Below are 6,000 nucleotides of genomic sequence, written 5' to 3'. Positions count from 1 at the left end.
ACCTTTGTTGGGATTTTGAGATGATTTTAAATTAGAAATAAAAAGTTGTAAATAAAGTTGAATCTCAATTTTTTTTTAGCAATTTGTAATTCAATGTGTGCCAAAGTATCCCCACCCATTAAAAAAAAATATTATTATTCAAAGTATTTGTTGAGTTTTGAAAAACTTTGCTCTTCTTGAGAAGATTTTTAAACTTTTTATTTCTATGTAAAACTTTGATTGCCTTATGTGGCCCCAACCTACCCCCAGGGCTCATGTTGAACAAACTTAAATCTACACTACATGAGGATGCTTCCACATCAATATGACTAAACATGGCTTAACTCTTCCTGAGAAGAAGATTTTCTCAGATTTTTTTCCCATATATTCCTATTTTTAACATGGGCCTACCCCCAGGGGTCATGATTTGAATAAATCTGAATCTACACTACCTGGAATGCTTCCATACCAATAAGACTAAGCATGGCTTTGTGGTTCTAGAGAAGAAGACTTCTAAAGATTTTTTGCTATATACATGTATTCCTATGTAAAACTTTGATATCAAATTGTGCCCAATCCAACCCTGGTGGTCAAGATATGAACAAACTTGAATAGACACTTCCTGAGGATGCTTTAATATCAACACAACTAAACATAGCTTTGATGTACTTAAGAAACTATTTATCCACATGTAAAACTTTGATTGCCCAATGTGGTCCCACCTACCCTCCCCCCTCGGGGTCATGATTTGAACAAACTTAAATTAACACAACCTGGAGATGCTACCATATCAATATGACTAAACATGGTTTTGCTGTTCAGTTCTTGAGAAGATTTTTTTTATACATCTTATCCTATATATTTCTATGTAAAACTTTGATCCCCCATTGTGGCCGAACCATTCCCCCAGGGGTCACAATTTGAACAAACTTCAATCTACACATGTAAAGAAAGTTTCACATCTGTTTTATCACAGAATTTTCTATTTTTGTGAACCATATGGAAACACTGACAAAGTCAAAAACCCATGTATAGATTTGCGTATCTTGGTAAAGTCTACAGTGATTTTGAAACTCGGACCAATCAGATGGAAGAGTAGCCAGTTTACATAAAATTGGTTTCAAAGTCAAACAGACAGACAAGGAACACCTTACCATTCCTCAAGCTTTTCTGGTTCAAAAATTAATGTACATAGGAAAACATGGGGAAGCTGAAATGACTTTCTATAACCACTGTCCTTTCGCATTTTGTTCTTGAGAACATGCAGACCTTTAAAAACAATTTCTTGCCTAAACTGTTCGACCCTAGTCCTAAAGACCTTGATTTGAACAATTTGAATTTACGAGACATCAGAGAAATAAACAACATGTTATTAATGTTTCTGGCTACATGATGATGCTTGTATATTCATATGACTATTAGTAGTAGTTTTTGAGATGATTTTTCAAGAAATTGAGAATTTTCCTATATATATTCCAGTGTAATACTCGATTCTATCTGTGGTCCCTCCCTTACCTCAGGGACCATGATTAACTTGAATCTACATCATATTAGTTTTAATTATCTTTTATAGCCCAGTGGTTCTGTAGAAATTTTTTAATGACACTGCGTTGTTTGTTTTCTCTATTAGGAATATGACTCTCAATTTGAACACTCTTTAATATTTTTCACCATAAGATGTGGCAAGTTTGGTTGAAATTGATGCAGTGGTACATGAGAATATATAAAAATTACAAGAGGCCCATGGGTCACAACGCCCTGAGTCAATATGGCCCTGCTGTCCTTCGTCAGCAGATTTCTTCTCCTATATATTCATATGTAAAGCTTTGATCACCTGTTCTAGACATATCCTACCCCCAGGTGCCATGTTTTGAATGAAATTGAATCTAAACTTTTTGAGGATGCTTCTATATTCACATAACTAATCATGGTTTCGAAGTTCTTGAAAATGGAATTTTAAAGATGTCTGTCACCCTACCCTTTGGGGGGGGGGGGGGGGGGGTGTCATGATTTGAACAAACTGAATCTACAAGTGATCTCAGATTTTGACTTGTCCGAATGCAAAACTTGGTTGCCCAAAATTAGGGAAGAAAAATATTATTTATTACTGTAAACTGAGAAGAAAAAATGTGACTAAATACACTACTGTCAACTTGGCAAGTTGAGCTACATAAAAAAGTAATTTCAATGCTTCGTTTGTACATGTGTATCACTTTCCTTGTCAATTTAATATGTTAACACACTGCCATGCAGCATTATCCCCCCGTTTTCTTTTAATAAGCTTTATATTTTTAAAAATTAATTTCCGTAGAATCCTTTTGTGAATCGTGATTTTCAGAGATAAAAAGCAACAATAAAGGAAGACAATTGCTATAAAACATCCATATCTGGATTGGGATACATCGTGTTACTTATATTCTGTGAATGAATTTCCTAATTAGAGGTTAACAAATTTGTTATACGTAGAGCATATTTACCACGAAAGAAAACAGAATAATGAACCCCATTTTTAAATGGTCTGTATATTCTATAGAAATGCAACCAAGGATTTTCCTAATGTAAATCAATGTCAGTCAGGTATCTGGTGGAAATCAAGTATTCAATTTATTGTTTTATTTATAAATTAATGTAAACTGACTAAATATGTACATTTCTATGAGAAAAATTCACTTGCCCGACCAGACAAGTACATTGACAGTTTCACTTGCCCGAAATGAGGATTTACTTGTCCAGGGCAATCGAACAACCATTAATGTCGATCCCTGCACCTGAGGATGCTTCCTTATCAATATGACTAATCATGGCTTTGTTGTTCTTGAGAAGAAGATTTTTAAATATATTTCCTATATACAGTCAAATCTCATTATCTTGAACTCAATGTGACCGAGAAAAAACTTTGAGATATCCAAGAATTCAAGATATCAGAGGTGTGACCGAGAAAAAACTTTGAGATATCCAAGAATTCAAGATATCAGAGGTGAAATACTTAAGGAATAAGTGGTTGGGACTTCCAAATCAATTTGACATATCTATAATGGTATTCGAGATACCAGTGTTCGAGATACCGAAGTTCAACTGTATGTTTTTTGTAAAACTTTGATCCCCCATTATGGCCCCACCCTACTACTGGAGGATGCCTTGAACAAAACTTGGGGATGCTTCCATATCAATGACTAATCATGGCTTTCCAGTCCCTGGGGGTCATGATTTGAACAAACTTGAAACTACACTACCTGAGGATAATTCCATATCAATATGACTAATTGTGGCTTTATTGTTCTTGAAAAGATTTTTCCTATCTATTCCAATGTAAAAATTTGATCCCCATTGTGGTCCCACCCTACCCCTGGGGGTCATGATTTGAACAAACTTGAATCTACACTACCTGAGGATGATTCCATATCATATCAATATGACTAATTGTGGCTTTGTTGTTCTTGAGAAGATTTTTAAAGAATTTTCCTATATATTCCTATGTCAAACTTTTATCCTCCATAGTGGCCCCACCCTATGCCGGGGGGGGGGGGGGGGGGGGGGTATGTTCGTTCGCCCTAAAATTTGTTTGTCCTTGACACTGTTCGCCCTAATTCTTGTTCGCCCAGAGTCCGACCGTCCTAAAACTTGTTCCCAGAGGGTCCATTCCCCTTATCTATTAGGGATGGGTATCGGCAAAAATTTCGTATTGTGATATATTACGATTTTTTTCCCAAAAATATCACGATAAATCATGATATTTTTAAACACAATTTTTACTACAATTTCAATTAAATTTCCATAATATTTCTTAAAAATATGCTATAAAAACATAACTTTACCTTTTAAATTTTCATTTATTTAATATAAAGCATATCTTGATGCCGTTGTTTTACTGTTTTCAACCTTTTTCACACTTCCTATAATTGTCATTCAATAGTTTGAACAAATAAATGAATAATTCATATATTTATAGTTATGTACCAAATACCAGTATTTTAGCTTTCGTATCATGATACGTATCATGCACTGAAAAATCGCGATATACCAGTATACCGATAAAATCGCGCATCCCTATTATCTATATTGCAGAAAGTTGAATAATGGACCAATGGAATTTTTAAAATAAATTATATGTACATTGGTACTTAAATTGCACACGGGAGACAACAGACGTATGTGGTCACATTAAATATCTCTCTATCAAAGACCCAGCAGACCAACAGAAATTAACGTCTCCGTCCTTTAATTGTTTTCAAAACATAACGCAGATTGTAAAAAATACACAGATATGATCCCCTTAATTACAGTGACATTATTAAGTATAATTAAACCAATTAAGCATGTAAAAAGCATTAATTTCAAATTTGAATTATTTAATTAAGATAACAGTAAATAAAAAAAATTCTGTAGCAACATTTGAAAAAAAAACACCAAGTCGTAAAATATTGAATAAAATTAATAATAAATTTTAATATTTACTATATACTGTATATTAGGGTGAACGAGATATAGGGCGAACAAGAATTATGATGAACGGACCTTGCGCGAACGGACTCATGCAAACAGGTAGATAGGGCGAATGAACCTGATACCTCCTGGGGGTCATTTGAACAAACTTAAATCTTCACTAAGTAATGGCCCTTCATTTGAAAAAAATTTGAACCCCCTTCACCCAAGGATGCTTTGTGGCAAGTTTGGTTGAAATTGGCCCAGTGATTCTGGAGAAGAAGTCGAAAATGTGAAAAGTTTACAGACAGACAGAAAAATGAACTACAGACAAAATGTGATCAGAAAAGCTCACTTGAGCTTTCAGCTCAGGTGAGCTAAAAAGGAGGTTGGATCCTGTTATCAAAAATATTGAGAATTTTTTATCAAGTATGTTTTTGGAATCTAGACACATAGCTTAATTAAAAATCAAAACCAAAAATGGGGGTCAATGTGCTTCTTTCGGCGCTACAGAGCATTTAATATGACCTTTTTTGCACTGTATTTACGTCTAACACATAAATCAATTTTTCAAAGTTTTTCCTCTAATATTTTTTATCCAAATAAATTATGGGAACAAATACAGTCTTTTTTCATCTTGAATAGTCTCTTTAAAATTTGTGACAACAAATAAAGTTTCAAATTACTTCGCATAGTCATTTATTTGACCTTTTTGCACTCAAAAAATGTCATTTTTCTGGCATTAAAAATTTAACAAGCAATAAAATCATTTGAAAGTAATGACATTTTTCTGAGTCTAAGCAGAATGGTTAAAATTATCTTGTTTATTCAGAAAATAAACTTAAAAGTGTGGGTCTGATGATAATTTTTAGATATAACTAAAATAGTGCTAATTTTTAGCCTAAAATGGGCTATTTTTTCCCCAGGACTATCACTTTATATTTGTTATATTTGTCCAATATGATGACAGAATTCATAATGGTTAATTTAATATATTATTTAGGACCAGAATAAAACATTTCACTGCTCAAAATAACTTTGTGTGCAGGCTGCATGTAAAGATAGGAATCCAAACTTAACAATACTGTAAATATTTCGAATGAGAAAAATTGATCATTTTCTTCTATAAAATCTTCCGCCACAAAATATAGTTCCTAACTTAATGCTTTCAGTATGGAATTTAATCATGGGATTTTAATTGAATATAGTTAAATTAGCATTGCAGAATCCAAATTTATTGTAAGACCTAAAACATTATGCAGAATTTTTTAGACAGAGGTCTACACAAAAATCTGCTCAAAAACTCAGGAAAGAACCTCGTTAATGCAGCAGATAACAGAAGGAAATAACAGCATAATTGACCTGCAATTCCTAGGAAGAAGATATATTGTGACCAAGGTCAACTTTCATTCACTAAAGCTATATGCATGATTACATGTTAGCTCAATTAATTTTACTTTAAATATTACCTTATGTCAAAGAAATGCAAATGTAAGTAAAGGACAGTGTACATGTATTATTCATCAATTCTTAAAAAACTTAAATAATATTAATACATCTTCTGACATTATCAAAACAAATCAAAGTACAATCATAGTA

This window comes from Saccostrea echinata, unplaced genomic scaffold (assembly GCF_033153115.1).
Source record: "Saccostrea echinata isolate AGI-Se365-2 ecotype Australia unplaced genomic scaffold, CSIRO_AGI_Sech_v1 ptg000041l, whole genome shotgun sequence".
In the NCBI taxonomy this organism is placed as follows: domain Eukaryota; kingdom Metazoa; phylum Mollusca; class Bivalvia; order Ostreida; family Ostreidae; genus Saccostrea; species Saccostrea echinata.
This window is presented reverse-complemented; position numbering follows the sequence as displayed.